This window comes from Bos indicus x Bos taurus, chromosome 5, assembly GCF_003369695.1.
Source record: "Bos indicus x Bos taurus breed Angus x Brahman F1 hybrid chromosome 5, Bos_hybrid_MaternalHap_v2.0, whole genome shotgun sequence".
NCBI lineage: Eukaryota > Metazoa > Chordata > Mammalia > Artiodactyla > Bovidae > Bos > Bos indicus x Bos taurus.
The window spans coordinates 38,477,742-38,497,848 of NC_040080.1; positions in this window are offsets into that span (position 1 = coordinate 38,477,742).

Here is a 20,107-nt window from a genome sequence, read left to right on the forward strand (position 1 = left end):
TGGTGGATTGTGTCATAACAAGATTCTGATGTTCACACATTATTTTTCTTTGATGATACTTAATGAGAAGCTCTTGATCCCTGGTGAGTAAATTCATTGTCAATTCACTCCCCCTTTGAAAGATTCTGAATTTGTTTCTTTCCTCAGAGGATCATTTCTAGCCCCAAAGGTAAATTAATCTTTTCTTCCCTGACCCCTACCCCCATGGCAGTAGGAGAAATGGATTCTCACAGAATGTTCAAATCTGAGGATTAGTCATTCATTAAACCTCTGTGAACACACAATGGTGTGAGTACTATCGTTTCCATTTAGAAAGAAGGAAGGGAAAGAGAAAGCGAATAAAGAAAAACAGGTGGCAAAATATTATCTCTCCATATTATATCTTGCGTCAGTTACTGCAGTCACTTTTCTCAGACAAGAGATGGTTGACTGTTTGAAGTCCCTAGGTTTCTTCATTTAAATCTCTAAAATAAGTCACAGAGCCATTATTTTTACTTTGAACTTTTCAAAAAAGAACAAATTATTCATTAATCTCTAATGCCCTCTTAGTATATTGTACTCCTCCAAAATTGTCTACACTGAATCAGAATTCTCGTTGATTTTTTTTCCTTTGTCCCAAAACAGGGATGTGATCATGTTAAATGGCTTAGCGGTTCATCTGGCTCAACTGAAAATCTGAATGCTTATCTGAACTTTATCTGAACTATCCTGAGTTTTCTTGGTTTGTAAAATTGGAACTGAAATCTCATGGAAACTGGCTTTCTCAAGAAAGTTTTGGTGAGCCAGAAATACTGTGAGAGCAGCCTTTCCCGTGGTGTTTTGCCAGTTTTGACTTTGGCCTCAGAGAGAACCAGGAAGTTCAGAGGTGAATGAGACTGAAAAATAATGGAATAGTAACTGATCTTTTTTTTTTTTTTTCTTGGTGCTTCAGAAAAGTTCAGTTCAAAATTGTTTTAAGAACATATCAAGTCACTCTTAACAATGATAGGCCTTGTGATAATATGTATCAGGAGAGATGGGATGCTATTAATATTTCAGCCCACCTGTGGTAAGAAGGAGGCAATTAGAAATTATTATTTCCTCTTTTTTGCCTTTTCATACTGTTCATGCAGTTCTTAAGGCAAGAATACTGAAGTGGTTTGCCATTCCCTTCTCCAGTGGACCACATTTTGTCTGGCATCAGATCCCCTCACTTCATGGCAAATAGATGGGGAAAAAATGACAGATTTTATTTTTTTGGGCTCCAAAATCACTGAGGATAGTGACCGCAGTCATGAAATTAAAAGACACTTGCTCCTTGGAAGCAAAGCTATGACAAACCTAGACAGCGTATTCAAAAGCAGAGACATCACTTTGCCAATGAAGGTCCATCTAGTCAAAGCTATGGTTTTTCAAGTAGTCGTATATGGATGTGAAAATTGGACTATAAAGTAAGCTGAGCTCTGAAGAATTGATACTGTTGAATTGTGATACTGGAGAAGACTCTTGAGAGCCCTTGAACTGCAAGATCAAAGCAGTCAGTCCTAAAGGAAATCAATTCTGAATATTCACCGAAAGGATTGGTGCTAAAGCTGAAGCTCCAATACTCTGGCCATATGATACTAAAAGCCAACTCATTGGAAAATATCCTGATGCTGGGAAAGATTGAGGACAAGAAGAGAAGAGGGCAATAGAGGATGCAATGGTTGGATGTCATCACTGACTCAATGGACATGAGTTTGAGCAAACTCTAGGAGACAGTGAAATATAGGGAAGCCCAGCATGCTGCAGTTCATGGGGGTTGGGGAGTGACTGAACAATGACAACAATTTTCTATTGTTTTTCACACTGTTTTATTACATATTTTATAGTACCATTGGTCAGTTTAATTAGCATATTTCTCCAACATTAACTATATCATGGCAGATATTTTAATAAGTTAACATTGATTTTCTTTCAATTCAGTTCAGTCACGTCTGACCCTTTGCTACTCTATGGACTGCAGCATGCCAGGCCACCCTGTCCATCAGCAACTCCTGGAGTCTACTCAAACTCATGTCCATTGAGTCGGTGATGCTATCCAACCAGCTCATCCTCTGGCGTCCCCTTCTCCTCCCACCTTCAATCCTTCCCAGCATCAGGGTCTTTTCAAATGAGTCAGTTCTTCTCATCAGGTGGCCAAAGTATTAGAGTTTCAGCTTCAGCATCAGTCCTTCCAGTGAATATTCAGGACTGATTTCCTTTAGGATGAACTGGTTGGATCTCCTTGCAGTCCAAGGGACTCTCAAGAGTCTTCTCCAACACCATAGCTCAAAAGCATCAATTTTTCAGCACTCAGCTTTCTTTATAGTCCAATTCTCACATCCATACATGACTAGTGGAAAACCATAGTTTTGACTAGATAGACCTTTTGTTGGCAAAGGAATGTCTCTGCTTTTTAATAAGCTGTCTAGGTTGGTCATAACTTTTCTTCCAAGGAGTAAGGATCTTTTAATTTCATGGCTGCAGTTACCATCTACAGTGATTTTGTAGCCCCCCAAAATAAAGTCTCTCACTGTTTCCATTGATTCCCCATCTTTTTACCATGAAGTAATGGTACCAGGTGCCATGATCTTAGTTTTCTGAATGTTGAGTTTTAAGCCAACTTTTTCACTCTCCTCTTTCACTTTCATCACGAGGCTCTTTAGTTCTTCACTTTCTGCCATAAGGGTGATGTCATCTGCATATCTGAGGTTATTGATATTTCTGTCAGCAATCTTGGTGCCAGCTTGTGCTTGATCCAGCCCAGTGTTTCTCATGATGTACTCTGCATATAAGTTAAATAAGCAGGGTGACAATATACAGCCTTGACATACTCTTTTCCCTATTTGGAACCAGTTTGTTGTTCCATGTCCAGTTCTATTTGTTGCTTCCTTCCCTGCATACAGATTTCTCAAGAGGCAGGTCAGGTGGTCTGGTATTCCCATTTCTTTCAGAATTTTCCACAGTTTGTTGTGATACATACAGTCACAGGTGATTTCCTTTACCATCACTTAATTTAAATTCTTATCATCAGGTTGATTGCATTTCCATGGATTTTCATACATAGAGGTTCAGAACCTATCACTAAAGTTTATTAGAGATTTTAGTGGATAGATTTTCATAAATTGTCCTATAAATCTCTGTTTGTAAGCCATGCATCTAGATGATGCATGAATTATAGTTACAGAATCATTGTGAAGGAGAGGGGGAATCTTGTATATTAATATAGTAGTCCTCAAACCTTGATTGACTTGTGACACTTTTAAATAGGGATGCCCTGGTCCAACTCTAGTCAACCCCACCAGACCGCTGACAATGGAGCCCAAGGTGCTGTGTTTTTATCAAGTCCCACTGGTAATTTTCAATTTAATTTAAGTCTGCAAGGAGATCCAACCAGTCCATCCTAAAGGAAATTGGTCCTGAATATTCACTGGAAGGACTGATGCTGAAGCTCCAATACTTTGGCCACCCAATGCAAAGAACTGACTCATTAGAAAAGACCCTGCTGCTGGGAGAGATTGAAGGCAGGAGGAGAAGGGGTTGACAGAGGATGACATAGTTGAATGGGCATTACCAACTCAATGGACATGAGTTTGAGCAAACTCTGGGAGTTGGTGATGGAGAGGGAAGCCTACCTTGAGGTCACAAAGAGTTGGACACGACTGAGCAAGTGAGCTGAACTGGTGTACCAGTATTTTGATGTATTGAAAAGCAGAGACATTACTTTGCCACCAATGGTCCGTCTAGTCAAGGCTATGGTTTTTCCAGTGGTCATGTATGGATGTGAGAGTTGGACTGTGAAGAAAGCTGAGCACTGAAGAATTGATGCTTTTGAACTGTGGTGTTGGAGAAGACTCTTGAGAGTCCCTTGGACTGCAAGGGGATCCAACCAGTCCATTCTAAAGGAGATCAGTCCTGGGTGTTCTTTGGAAGGAATGATGCTAAAGCTGAAACTCCAGTACTTTGGCCACCTCATGGGAAGAGTTGACTCATTGGAAAAGACTCTGATACTGGGAGGGATTGGGGGCAGGAGGAGAAGGGGACAACAGAGGATGAGATGGCTGGATGGCATCACCGACTCAATGGACGTGGGTTCGGGTGAACTCTGGGAGTTGGTGATGGATAGGGAGGCCTGGCATGCTGCAATTAATGGGGTTGCAAAAAGTCGGACACAACTGAGCCACTGAACTGAACTGAAAGTCATCTAGTGCACCAATGGCAAGTGGTGACTTAGGTATCATGAGCTTTTCATCAGATTGTAAAAAACAACTCACGATGACGTATTATATTTATACAAGCATTGATCACTTCATTTCATACATTATAATCTTCATTTTTCACCAAAAACTACATAAGGACACCCCTGATATCATTCTCATTTTATGCTTGATGGGACTGAGGTTCAGAATTTCAATACTTTTCCCAATTATTAAGTGATGGAGTTGAAATTCAGATCCTGAAAAGACTAGATCCTGGTCTTTTGCACTGGAACATCAATTTTTCCATTAAAACACTAATGCACTACAGGCAGGGAGAGGAGAAACACCTGTTTCTGCTGTTTAAAAAGATTAAGAGAGGATGTATTTTCTGAGAAAGATATGTCATTATACACAACAATAACACCGATAATTTGATAGACATTTATTTCTAAATGACTTAGTTACCAAAAGAGACAGAAAGGTAATTGAGACAGACTCTATAGATAATGTCCCTCAGATATTTGTTCCAATCTGTGAGTGCTCTATAAATCCTTTGTGATGGACTACGGACTTGAAGTTTTTCTCTTTGTAAACTTTTGTAAAATATAGCAATTAAAGTGCTAATCAGCAATTCTGAGGCTGTGTTGTCAGTCGCTGGAAATGATCGATCTGTCTTGTTAACCTCACCGCGAATTCTATGCTCATTTTTGTACAGAGGCTTGGACAACAAAGGAGATCAGAAACCAGGCTGAGTTATTTCATTTTAAATTGCTAATATATAATTCCTGTGTGTTCCAACAAGCCAAAGTTTATAAAAACTTTCTGTAATTTTTCAGAAAATGTGTTGAAATGAATGCCCCCCCAAAGATTCTTACTTCATTGTTTTTGCTGGAAGTGTTTTGAAAGCCATTCACCCTCAGTGAACTGAAGGACTGGGCTTTGAATAACTGATGACCTTTGGATCAGTTGTGTCTGTCTTGTTATTTGTGCAGGATTGGCATCTGTCAACCTGGCCTTCATCCCAGGCATTCACTGGGAATATAGTCACCAAGGATAGGGCAAGAGTAGAGGGGCATGAGGGCAGAGAGGAATGATTACCAAGCCCAACGATAGTCAGGGGGAAGAAGTCAATCCCAAGAGGAAAAGAGTAAGTGGGGTTTGTATGTAACTAAATGTGTGCAAGTTTTCTGGGAAACACCAAAGTGTATGTAAGCACAGCGAAGTGCCCTTAGGCAGATTTAACGAGTGCAATTGGCATTCATACAAAAGATAACCTAACCTGACACTAACCCTGCCAGTAGTTCAGGGATAATATTTTCACTAGGATGAACTGCTCTTGAACTGTTTCTGTAATTTATTTGGTGCAAATAGGCTTTCCTTCAACATCAGACATGCATGTCTTATGGCCATCATTTGTTTATTGTAAAAACATATTTATGATAGCCAATGCAAGCAAAACCCTCCTTCCCACTGGTGTTTGAATTTCCCTGGAGCCTTCTCATACTGTGTACCACAGCCCTCATGATGAAGTACACGCAAGCTTGTTCCAAACCATGTCCCATGTTTTCTTTGGACTTGCCTTCAAAATCTGTTGCTAAAGAGCAACTCCTAGTGTTTTATAACTTTTTACCATGGTGGTGCTTATCCTTTGGACTTGAAATGATTTTCTTTCTCTTGATGAAAATGTCAAGTGTGTCTGAGGATCTAGTCAGAAAGTGGACACTGGGCTAAATGGAAAGAAAGGAGAACAGCTGACCTTATATAATAGAACAGACATGTTTTAGAAAACCACAGGAGTGTAATAAAGGTCAGTTGGTAGAATCTAGGTACCACAACATATTATCAGTTTCATCATCACCATTGTTGTTAAGATTGTTTATCCTTACTTAGTTGTTAGACTGATTCTGAAAGTAACAGTCGTCTTGGTGATTCTAGAGATGATAGCGTCTATGGACTAATTCATTCCAGAGATATCTTCTTAAATGGTTACTACGTGCCAGGCAGTAAACAATCCAGAAAAAAATTTCATCTGCCAAATCCAATTATTCTTTTACTATTTGGAACTACCCAATCCTCATCTTGAATTAGTAAAGCAAATTGTTTTGGGTTCACTCCCAAAATTTGGGATGTCAGCCATCTTTCAGGGTACAAAAAGAGTCCAAAGATCCAATGGGCATTTTAAATTTCACTTATGAGCACATTTATTTAAGATAAGAAAAGCAAATGGAAAATGATTTATCTGTACCTCTGGTGAGGAAACATCTTGGGTAGAGTTGAGATGATTCTACAAAAGAATGAACACTTCTTTTGAATAATATGTGTTAGGACTGTTACCAGTACATATGACACCTCTGTTTAAGTTAGGAAAAAGTGCCCCTTCATCATAACTGTACTTCAATAAGAATATTGTTAGAATAAATATACAAGTTCATGACATCTATATCACCCTGCTGGAAGTGCTTTCTTGTGCAGCGTGCAGTTTGCTCAACCATATGCATTGGCGCTATATAGCAGAAATCTCAGACAGTTTAGAGGGACTGCAAACAAACGGGAACAACACATCAGTATTAATGCTCCTAATGAGTATCCTCCTAATGGGGAAAAATTGCTGCTAATATTGTCACCAAATATTTCTCATAATTCTTTCTCTATAGCTCTCTTCCAAACACAAACTTAGTTGGGAATCCGAGTTTATGATTAGCATTTAAACAAAACCTGTTTTACTACGTTTCTCACTAATCTTCATTTTTTTTTTCTGTAAATTTCCCTAAATTTTTTCTCAACTGAAAACTCTGTTCCTCCCATTAATCTAATATAATTTTGTTTTGCTACTCATGGATTATAACCCTTCAGTTAACATTGTCATTTGAGGGAGACTCGAGGGACAAAACTGGCAATTCTTCTCATAAAATTCTATCCATTGGAGTTTGGAAAGTTTAATTTGTTTATCTGTCAGCCATCAATGGGTTAGTTCTATATTACTGTGTGAAAGAAATTTTCCCAAATGCCATCCTTCACTCCTTCTTTTCTACCTTTTCTCTGTGCTGCTTGCTGCTGTGTTCATTCATGTCCAACTCTTTGCAACTCCATGGACTGTAGCCCACCAGGCTCCTCTGTCCATGGCATTTTCTAGGCAAGAATCATGGAGTGGGCTGCCATTTCCTATTCCTGGGGATCTTCTCAACCCAAGGATAGAACCCACATCTCCTGCATTGGTAGGCACATTCTTTACCTACTGAGCCGCCTGGGAAGCTATCTCCCATTTATTTCTACTTTAAAATCATAGTCTAGTCTATGACATGGCCATTATAACACATATGGCAGGAAATCACTATGTCCAAATCTTTGTGACCCCATGGACTATACAGTCCATGGAAATCTCCAGGCCAGAATACTGGACTGGGTAGCCTTTCCCTTTTTCAAGGGATCTTCCCAACCCAGGGATCAAACTCAGGTCTCCTGCACTGCAGGTGGATTCTTTACCAGCTGAACCACAAGGGAAGCCCAAGAATACTGGAGTGGGTAGCCTATCCCTTCTGCAGGGGATCTTCCCAACCCAGGAATCGAACTGGGGTCTCCTGCATTGCACGCAGATTCTTTACCAACTGAGCTATCAGGGAATCCCTATCTCAAATGCTAGTATAAATTAAATATATGTCTTCAATTATTTGGACAAAATAAAGTTAAGCATGTATGCAGTAGGGACTAAGAGAGCTTCTTTTTGTCTTGGAGCTCTACTCCAAAAATGCCAAGAGCTTCCCTAGAAGAAAGAAGCATGGCAAGAAGTTAAGATAGGGAAACTATCAGGGCAGATTCATGGCATCCCATTCCCATTTCAATCAGAAGAGCTCTCCTTTTATGTATCTAATAACTTAAATTTACATATAAGGGGGTAAAGATTCAACAGTTGCCACAAACTTAAAACCTATTTGCTTTGGAAATGCATTAGCTTATAATCCTCAAGTAATTACTGTATATCTTCTCCATTCTAACGTCTCCTCCATCTAAATCTTCGTCTCCTCAAGGGCTGGCACTGAGTCATTTCTAACTCTTTGGTTGGCATCAGACTTAAACAGGTACACAATAATGTCATTAAACTTTTTTTATTCATACACACTGAATATAAAGTAGCCATCACATTAGTAATATAATGGATAGGAATATCAATTAGATTTAGGCTGTTCAAGACTGATCAGAAAAGAAGAAGGTAAAGTGTGTATTGTAAAGTGAATAATTTTCAAAGAGGAACAATTGTTTTTAAAAACTTCAATGAATGCCTGGCATGTCTCCATGGCATTGTCTTAAAATGGTATTTCATGTTCTGAAACACTGGATGACTTTCAAAGCAGTAATATTTCGAGAAGCATTCTTTATTACTTAATTACACTTCTATTTCTTTTTACACTGGAGAAGGCAAAGGCTACCCACTCCAGTATTCTGGCCTGGAGAATTCCATGGACTGTGTAGTCCATGGGGTCACAAAGAGCTGGACACGACTGAGTGACTTTCACTTTCACCTCCAGGGGTCTTTATTTATTTGTCATTTACGAAAAGAAGGAAATAGCTTTGCTTTTCATGTTTTGTAGAACATAGTCTGAAAAAAAATGCCTGAACACATCAAATGCCCAGACATGTTGCAAAAATAGAAAATGGTAGATTGTACTACTAATCTCCAATATTCTTCCTCTTTAGCCAGGTAGAGCCGTATGACTTGCTTTTCCTGCTGATGTGTGACAAGAAGTCACAAGAAGGTATAAGGGAAAATGTGTGCTTATTCCTTCTCCCTTCCTTCTGTGATAGTTGTCACTGTCATGAGTGAGGCTAATAATGAGGATCGGAGATCCAGTTGACTGCCATGGTTTTGTGGTGTGAGCAGGGAACACAAATGACAACAACTTTGATGTTGTAAGCATAGGAGTGAGAGTGAAAAAGTGGTTAGGGGATGTATATTTTTATTTTTGCATGTGAAGTCTGAGTCCAAATGTGTTATCAGACTCTTTTGTGGTCTTCCTGCGATCTGGGCCAAGTGTATAAAAACAAACCACACTGGTTTCCAGTCTCCCCAAAAGTCAGAGAAGGGGGAGATAGAACTGCTGCAGCTGTGGCAACAACCTTATTGTTAGGGGAGAGGGCATCTCATTTATTAGTGTCTGGGAAGTTTGAATATGAAAAAAGAAGCTATGCATACCAGAGCAGGAAAATTTTCATTTATTAGAAAACCATTCTTATGGATATTTGTTGATTAGTTATTTTATCTTCCAAAATCTGCACATAAGTTTAAATCCCTAATTTTTCCTAATTTAATTAGAATTATTAAATTCTAGAGTCTAGATTTAATGCTACCTTGAACCAAGTTCCTTTAATCTTCTGGGGACTTAGCATTCAACCCTTTCCAGCCACAGATTATGTGTGGGCCTGTGTTGGTAAGTATTAACTTCACCCTCTCTGCCTTTCATGGAAAACTTACCAGGAGCCCAAGCCAATATTTAGACTATTGACATTAATTCTGTCCCTCTCCTTCTCTAAGGTGGTATATAGTAACTTCTAAGATCAAATTGTTAGACAAGCAAAAACATTTTCAGATTTCCTATATTTTATCTTTCATTTTATGCCAAAGGTATAAATTTACATCCAGCATTTGCTACAATCACATGGCCCTCCACAGCAACCCAAGCAAGCAGCCAGCAGAAACAGGAAGTTTAATAAAACCCTATACTTCCATAAAACGTAGCCTGAAATGTGTTGTGGACCTGGCCTCTCCCTTCCAAACTAATAAACTAACATTGTATTTTTAAAAGTTACTTGTTACTCTAAATATATTTGATTGTTTTAAGTGACTCAAGAAGATGTGCTTTCATAGTTGCAGCAGGCTTTCATATGAAAATGCATGTGGACATAATTTTTCATCATTAATTGATGAATTATTTCAAAGCAATTCCTTTTTATCTGTTTGCCAAATAAAGTGTAACTATTGTATTAAATATAATTGTCTTTATGGTAACGTGTATATTTTGGAATGAACTATGACATTTTATCTGTGTATTACCATCACCATGCTTTCTGCTTATCAGAGAGAAAAGTTTCACTGTGACTTTTTATTGAACATATATCTGTAGCCGTATACTCAGAAATGATAATTTAGAAAAATAATAAGATCCTGAAATATATGCCAGGAGGTTGTAGTCAAGTTTTTTTTTTTTTTTTTAAGAACTGCCATAAAATAATCTAATACACTATATGGGGAAAAAGGAAAAAGAATGACAGGTAATAAACCCTCACCAGATAAATATTTTTTATAGAGCTGTTTAAAAACTGTGAACAAGTATTTCTTAAGAATTTTAAATGTTAAGAAATTACAGCTTCTATTAAGTAGAAATTCTAACTATGTACATGAGAGTGTAGAAAAAATAGGGTGAAGTAACATACAATGAAATTTGAATTGGCAAACAAAAGAAATGGAAGAGAAAACCATCAGAGAACTAAAGGCTACATTTGGAGTAGGACAAAAAAGAATAGATTTTACTAAAAACACCATAAGGAATACTGTAGAGGTAGAATATTGTAGAGGTAGCAAAATAAAATGAAAAGTTAAAGGGAGATTAGAATAATGCTGTCCCCAAGGATAGAACATAAAATGTGAAAGAAAAAAATATTTAAAGATATAATTAAAGAGAATTTCTTAGCAATAGAAATAGTCTCAGACGTGTTGATTGAACGGGCACATACAACATGGTTCAGGAATAATTGACTTAAAACAGTGAACAAAGAAATACATCTTAGTAAAGCTTCTGAAGAGTAAGCATAAAGAAAAAGTTACCTGAGGTTCTAGTCAAAAAGATAACAGATAAAGTGAACTAAAGGAGAGTTTATAGAAAGAAATGAATGCTAGAACACAAAGAAGAAATACTTTTAACACCTAAAAGGAGTATAAGCTAAGAATTTTCTACCTATACAGATTTGTTTATGAATGAGAGAAGATAATCCTTCAGAGGAAAACTTTGAGTCAACCAACATCTAAATGGAAAAAAAAAAAAAAAAAGTACTGGAGTGGTGCATTGAATCCATTTAACTTTCAAACAAACCCAAAATTAAAAAGTAAAAGAGAGAGTATATTTTTCAGGATATAAATATTTAAAAACTGACAAGGTAGCAGGTAAGCAATTACCAGAAAACAAAAGACAAGTATGCTTAAACATAGGAAAATATGCTCAGTCTCACTCATAAGAAAAGAAACGGAAAATGTGTATGGAACCACAAAAGACTTGAATGGTCAAATAAGCCTTGAGAAAAAGGAATAAAGTTAGAGGCATCATGTTTCCTGATTAAACTATTAAACTTGTTGCTCAGTCATGTCCAACTCTTTGAGACCCCATGGACTGCAGCACACCAGGCTTCCCTGTCCTTCACCATCTCTTGGAGCTTGCTAAAACTTAAATCCATTGAGTTGGTAATGCCATCCAACCATCTCATCCTCTGTGGTCCCCTTCTCCTTCTGCCTTCAATCTTTCCCAGCATAAGGGTCTTTTCTAATGAGTCAGCTCTTCTCATCAAGTAGCCAAAGTATTGGAGCTTCAGCTTAAGCATCAGCCCATCCAATGAATATTCAGGGTTGATTTCCTTTAGGATTGACTGGTTTGATATTCTTGCAGTCCAAGGGACTCTCAAGTGTTTTCTTCAACACCACAGTTTAAAAGCGTCAATTATTTAGTGCTCAGCTTTCTTTATGGTCCAAATCTCACATCCATACATGACTACTGAAAAAAACCACAGTTTTGACTAGATGGGCCTTTGTCGACAAAGTAATGTCTCTGCTTTTTAATATGCTGTCTAGGTTGGTCATAGCTTTTCTTCCAAGGAGCAAGTGTCTTCTAATTTCATGGCTGCAGTCACCATCTGCAGTGATTTTGGAGCCCAAGAAGATAAAGTCTTGTCACTGTTTCCCCGTCTATTTGCCATGAAGTGATGGGACTGGATGCCACGACCTCAGTTTTTTGAATGTTGTTTTAAGCCAACTTTTTCACTCTCCTCTTTCATTAAGAGGCTCTTGAGTTCCTCTTCACTTTCTACCATGAGGGTGGTGTCATCTGAGGTTATTGATATTTCTCCCAGCAATCTTGATTCCAACTTGTGCTTCATCCAGTCTGGCATTTCACATGATGTATTCTGTATATAAGTTAAATAAGCAGCTTTAGTAATCAAAACAATATAATAATGGCATAAAGCAGACATGTAGACCAATGGAACAGAATCAAGAGCCCAGAAATAAACCCACTCATATTAGGTCAACTAGTATTTGACCAGGGCACCAAGAATACTCAGTAGTCACTTCAATATATGGTTTGGGGGAAACCAGATATTCACATACAAAAGAATGAAACTGGACCACAATATTATACCACTCACAAAAATTAACTTAAAATGGATTAAATACTTAAATGTAAGACCTGAAATCATTAAAACTCATAGGGGGGAAAAACAGAAAAAAACTCTTTGATATTAGTCTTGGCAATGATTTTTTCAATATGACACCAAAATACAAGCAATAAAAATAAATATTAATAATTGAGACTATAGCAAACTAAACAGTTTCTTTACAGCAAGAAAAACAATGAAAACATGAAAAGGCAACCTACAGAATGGGAGAAAATACTTTTAAATCATATATCTGATAATGGGTTAATTAAAATATACAAAGAACTCACACAACTCAATAGCAAAAATACTCCCCAAAATTTGATTAAAATATGAGCAATGGAACTAAATCGACAGTTTTTTCCAAAGAAGACATACAAATGGCCAATAGGTACTTGAAAAGGTACTCAACATCACCAATCATCAAATGCAAATCAAAACCACCATGAGATATCACCTCATACCTCCCTGTTAGAATGACAGGGTTAATTTCCTTTAGGATTGACTGGTTTGATCTCCTTGCAGTGTAAGGGACTCTCAAGAGTCCTCTCCAACACCACAGCTCAGAAGCATCAGTTCTTCGGTGCTCAGCTTTCTTTATGGTCCAACTCTCACATCCATACACGACTACTGGAGAAACCACAGCTTTGACTAGATAGGCCTTGTTAGAATGAGTATCATCAAAAAAGATAAGTGAGTATTGGAGAAAAGGGAATCCTTATGCATTATTGATGGAAATGTAAGTTGGTGTAGTCATTTTGGAAAACAGTATGGTGTTCCCTAAAAAAATTAAAAATAGAACTGTCTTATGATCCTGCAATCTCACTTCTGGGTACATATTCAAAGCAAATGAAAACAAGATCTCAAAGAGATACCTGCATCTCCATGTTCATTGCAGCATTATTCTTAAGACATGGAAACAGTGTAAATGTCGATTGATGGATAAATATAGAATATTATTCAGCCATAAAAGGAAGGAACTCCTACCATTTGTGATACTATGGATGAATCTTGAGGACATTATGCAAAGTGATACAGACAGAGAAACACATATACTGTATGATCTCACTTGCAGATGCAATCTAAAAAATGTTGAACTCATAGAAACAGTAGATTGGCAGTTCCCAGAACCTGGGAGATGGGAGAAAGGGGGAGATTTTGGTGAACAGCTACAAACATACAGGATGAATAAGTTCTAGGGATTTAATGTACAGCAGGCAATGGCACCCCACTCCAGTACTCTTGCCTGGAAAATCGCATGGATGGAGGAGCCTGGTGGGCTACCGTCCATGGCATTGCTAAGAGTCGGACACGACTGAGTGACTTCACTTTCATTTTTCACTGTCATGCATTGGAGAAGGAAATGGCAGCCCACTCCATTGTTCTTGCCTGGAGAATCCCAGGGATGGGGGAGCCTGGTGGACTGCCATCTATGGGGTCGCACAGAGTCAGACACGACTGAAGTGACTCAGCAGCGGCATGGGAACTATAGTTAACAACACAGTTTGTATACTTGAAGGTTGCTAACATAGTGGATCTTCCCCCACACTGTGAACTGGAGATGTATTAATACGTCTTTTGTTACCCGAATGTTATGGACCAGAGATGTTTTAATATTCACTTACATAACAAATTGCTGGTGATAGGCATTAGTTTCCACAAAAGTTCCCCAGTCAGTAGTGTGTTAAATGTTTTCATCACACATACACACAAAAAGTAACTATGTGAGATGAAGGATGTGTTAACTTACCTTTGTGTGGTGATCATTTCACAATATATACGTAAATCAATTATCACATTACATACCTTACATAATGTTATAAGTCAGTTATATATTGATAAAACTGTAGAAACATAAATTTAACTATCAAAAATGAAAAAGTAGGGAAAAGAAAATTGAAGCTGTGATATATCTTTTTTACTTAGATTAATGAAGATGAAAGAAATTATATAATTGGTGACAATGTATGGATATTAGAAATTTTCATATATAGTTTTTGGGAGTATAGATTATCCAACCTCTGTGGAAAGCAACTCTATGATAGCGATCCATAAATTGGGAAATGTCTATAATCTTTGGCCTAGCAATTATATTGTTAGGAATTTATTCCCCAAGTATACTTCAGCATTTTCAAACTATTTATGCATAAGGGAATTTACTTCAGTATTATTGATAATAGAAAAAAATATTGGAAATAACCTAAGTGCTCTTCTTTATGGGACTAATTTAACACTGAAATAAATACAATGAAATACTATGCAGCCATTAAACTTAATGAAGGAGCTCTATACATAATGATATGAGGCTATATTCAAGAATATTGCTAAGCAAGATATAGAACAGGTTGAGAAAAGCACCGAACAATGATGCAAAAGAAAAAAATCAATTAAAGAAAAATAAGAAGACATAAGGAGTAACAAACACAGGATAAACATCTCTGTGAGAAAGAAATTCAACATAACAAGATGGCCTGGAGACCTGTGCCTCCTGGCTTCCAAGATTAGAAGCACATTCCAGGAGACAACATCATTGAAAATATGGACTTTGGTATAAGTTTTCCTGGGGTCAAATTTTAGAGTTTTAGTAACATGACCTGGAGCAAGAGAAGTCTCATAACTCCTTTATGCCATAAATTGAAGAAATGATAAAAGAGAAACCATACAACTATTAAGTGAGAGAAGAGTGCTGTACTAATATTAACATCAGACAAGATAGAATTGAAAGCAAAAAGCATTGCTGGAAATGAAGGTATACACCACATGATAATAAAAGTGATTGTTCCATGAAGAACGTATATCATGAACTTCTATACACTTAAGTTTAAATTATATTTGATAGATGAAAAGCAAAGAGAATATATTAATTAAGCTTTAAATAAGGAGTTTTATATAATTCCATGTGAGTTCTCAGTTGCTTCAGTCATGACCAGCTATGTGTGACCCTATGGACTGTAGCCCGCCAGGCTCCCTCTGTCCATGGGATTCTCCAGGCAAGAATACTGAAGTGGATTGCCATGACCTCCTCCAGGGGATCTTCCCCACCTAGGGATCAAACCCAGGTCTCCTACATTACAGGTGGATTCTTTACCACTGAGCCATCAGGGAAGCCCTAAATCCCCCCAAAATAAAAATATACATTACCTTCAAGCATACACAATATTTATTTTTTTAAAAAATTGACTATATGCTAGACCACCAAAGACACCTCAGTAAATTATAAGAAATTAGTATCATGTAGACTATATTTTCTGACCATAATACAATTAAACAAGAAATCAACATCAAAAAGTCATTTGAAAGAACCCATATGTTTGGATTTTAAAATATATTTCATGTGTTAGAAAAATATATAAATATAAATAACAATGAAATTAATGCTATACATAACATTTTAGAAATATAGTAAAAAGAATGGGTATATGGCTGTAAAAGCAGAGCCTTTAACATGTTGAAAATAAAGATTTGAAACAAATAAATCATCTAATTCAGGAAGCTAGGGGGAAAATAAAGGAAACTAAAAAGTATATCTAATTTAAGGACATAATAAAGATAAGAACACAAATTAATAAGTAGAAAATTGAGAGCGGGGCCAGAGTCAGCTAGTCTGGAGTGAGCCCGGCAGGGCAGCCACGGTGCCGTTCTTGACAAAGACCCATTGTTGAGTGGGGCTGTTCATGCCAATATTTACTAAGCGACATTTTCAAACTATGTGAAGACCCATTTTAAGAATTATTCATCAGTGATGGAGAAGTATGAAAAAATTGGGAAAATTGGTGAAGGATCCTATGGAGTTGTTTTCAAATGCCGAAACAGGGACAAGGTCAGATTGTGGCCATCAAGAAGTTTCTGGAATCAGAAGATGACCCTGTCATAAAGAAAATCGCTCTTCGAGAAATCCTCATGCTCAAGGAAGCTGACAGGTTCTCATTACACCTTGCATTGATCTACTGCTGAGCTTCACAATGTCTTTGTCTTGTCTCTAGAAGAAGGATTTTTCTGTCTAGGACATTTTTACCAGCAGAATGTTTTCAGTTCGAGAAGACACTTCTGAAGCCCCTGTGCAGTGTTCCCTAGGGCAGAGTGAGACAGCAGTGTTTGCCCATCTCCCTGGACTTCCTGCCCTCCCCGCTCCACACAGGGAAAGAGGGTCTCACGGTTTCTCTGGGGCCCATGGGCGTTTTTCACTTTCTCAGGCTTTCCTAGAGGAGAAGGTGATCACCGAATTTCAACAGGATCCATTTACTCCAGAGAAAAGCCAGTCTGTTCCTAGTGGAGAGATACTCTTTTTCTGCTTCTGAAGGTCACCTGCAGGTGCCTCTCTGAAGCCTTTCACTATTCTTTAGCAATATGGTATTTACAAGTTTAGTCTCTGAATTAATTCACTTTCTCCAGGATGGGGGCCTCTCCTCGGATCTCTGTGTCAACCACTTGGCATATAATGTACCTCCAATAAATGTTATTGTTGAATTGAAAAAAAAATAATAAGTAGAAAATTAAGAAATGATGTGGAGGATTAATAGGCCTGGTATGCTAAAGCTTTGATAAAAAAATGTAAAAAAATAGAGAGCACATATAATTAGTCATAAAAAGGAGACAAAATATAGACATAGTACAGATACTAAAAATAAGAGGGACATACTAAATCAGTTTAAAATTTAGATGAAATGTCAATTTTTTAGAAAAATTAAAATTACCAAAACTGACTAGTGAAAAAAAAATTGAAAACATGAATAAACTAATAACTAAAGAAATTAAAAGTCTCTTTCCAATGACACCAAGCCAAGCCATCTTTAGAGGTGTATTTTAACAAACTCCCTAAAAACAAATATCTGTTGTTTTACTATGAATTGTTTATAATAAAAATCAAAGAAAAAAAGCTGGCTGGCTCAATTTGTGAGGTTAATATGCTGTTGATACCCAAACTAGACAGAACATTATAAAAATTAAACTACAGAAAAATTCCTATATGGACATAAAAAATAATCCTAAATAAAATATTACAAGTTGAGTTCATTAGTGTATTAAGAATACACCTACATCATGTTTAAGTGGGCTTTATTGCAGAAGAGCAAAGCTGTTTCAATATCATAAAATCTATCAACTGTATTAGCACATAAATCATAGATGCAGGAAAAGGAAAGACTATTTATTTGTATATTTATTTAACAAATATTGATTTAACACCTACTGTGTGTTAAGCATTGCATAGGAGGAGCCTGGTAGGCTGCAGACCATGGGGTGGCGAAGAGTCGGACACAACAGAGCGACTTCACTTTCACTTTTCACTTTCGTGCATTGGAGAAGGAAATGGCAATCCACTCCAGTGTTTTTGCCTGGAGAATCCCAGGGATGGGGGATCCTAGTGGGCTGCGGTCTTTGGGGTCGTACAGAGTAGGACACGACTGAAGCGACTTAGCAGCAGCAGCAGCAGGCAATGGGTATGTAACAAGTAAATACAGAGGAAAAGTGTTCTGCTTCATAGACTTTACATTCCAGTGGACGAATCACATGAATGTGTGCTAAGTCGCTTCATTCCTATTGGACTCTTTGTGACCTTTAAGGACTGTAACCATCCAAATTTCCTTTGTCCATGGGTTTCTCAGGCAAGAATACTGAAGTGGCTTGCCATGTCCTCCTCCAGGGGATCTTCTCCAACCAGACATGCGACCTGGGTCTCTATGTCTCCTGCCTTGGCAGGCAGGTTCTTTACCACTAGTACAACCTGAGAAGCCCCACGGATGAATCACACACATAACCAAATAAACAGACAGCAAAACTGCATAATGTCATGGTGTAATAATCGCTACCCTCATAGTTCAGTCAGTAAAGAATCTGCCTGCCATGCAGGAGACCTGGGTTCGATTCCTGGGTTGGGAATATCCTCTGGAGAAGGAAATGGTAACCCTCTCCAGTATTCTGTCCTGGAGAATCCCATGGACAGAGGGGCCTGGCAGGCTACAGTCCATGGGATTACAAGAGTTGGACGCAATTTAGCGACTAAACCACTACCAGTAATCCCTACAGTGAAAAACAAAGCAAGACAATTAGATAGAATTTGATGCTGAGTGGTATTTTGAGAGGATACCTGGATGAATAGAGGCAGTAAGACAAAAGTTTCAGTGAGAGAGCAGATCAGACAGAGAGAATTGTGAATGCAAATCCAAGATAGGAATCTGCTTGGATCAAAGAAAGAGGAGGAACATTTAGAAGCATGCTTGGCCGGCATAAGGAGAAATAAGGTGGTTGGAGGGATTGTGTAAAAGGTAAGGGTTTGGAGAGAATGCTAGAACTCAAATCATGAATGGTTTTATTTAGCAAAATAAGGACTCTGGATTTTATTCTAAATGTAACTGGAAAATCTTTAAGGGTGTTCAGAAGGGGAGTTACAAGTTCTGATCTGTGTTTTAAGTGACTTCTCTGGCTAACATGTAGGGAATAATCTATACTAGAGTGAGTATGCTGCTGCTGCTGCTGCTAAGTCACTTCAGTCGTGTCCGACTGTGCGACCCCATAGACGGCAGCCCACCAGGCTCCCCCGTCCCTGGGATTCTCCAGGCAAGAACACTGGAGTGGGTTGCCATTTCCCTCTCCAATGCCTGAAAGTGAAAAGTGAAAGTGAAGTCGCTCAGTCGTCTGACTCTTTGCGACTCCATGGACTGCAGCCTACCAGAGTCCCCATGGGACTCTCCAGGCAAGAGTACTGGAGTGGGGTGCCATTGCCTTCTCTGAGAGTGAGTATAGCTGATATAAAAACCAGTTAGAAAAGGAAGACCAACTAAGAGGAAATGGTAATACCCCAGATGAAATGAATTGATGGCTTATACTAGGGATATTGCAGTGGTGAGAGAGATTAAATTGATTCATGGATAAAACCTGGGAGCAAATGGATTGGTCAGGGCTTTCCAGAGAAAGAGAACCAATAGAAACCAATATCAATATATGAGTCTTATTATAAGGCGTTGACTTGCCAGTTATGGAGACTGACAAGTTTACCATCTGTGGTTGGCCAACTAGAGACTCAGGATAGCTAACAGTATAGTTCTAGTCCAAGTCCTAACTCCAGAGAACCAGGAGAAACTGTGATGTAATTCCAACCTGAAGGGTGGTAATCTTGGGACCCAGAAAGAGCCAATGCTTCAGTTTGAACCTGAAGGTAGGAACTGATGTCCTATCTTGCAGGTAGTTCAAGAAGGAGGAGTGTCCTTTTACTTACTGGAGGGTTCAACTTGTGTTCTGTTCTGGGCTTCAGTTATTGGATGGGGCCACTCACAGTAAGGAATGCAATCTGCTTTACTTACCCTATTGACTCAGATGTAGTCTCATCCAGAAACACTATCACAGCATATCCAGAATAATGATTGATCAAAATGTCTAGACATCCCATGGTCTAGTCAAATTGACACATAAAATTAGCCATCACAGCAAACTAAGAGTAGTTCCTAATAAAGAATATCTATGGAAAATCTAGAGATATCACACATAAATGTGAAATTTTA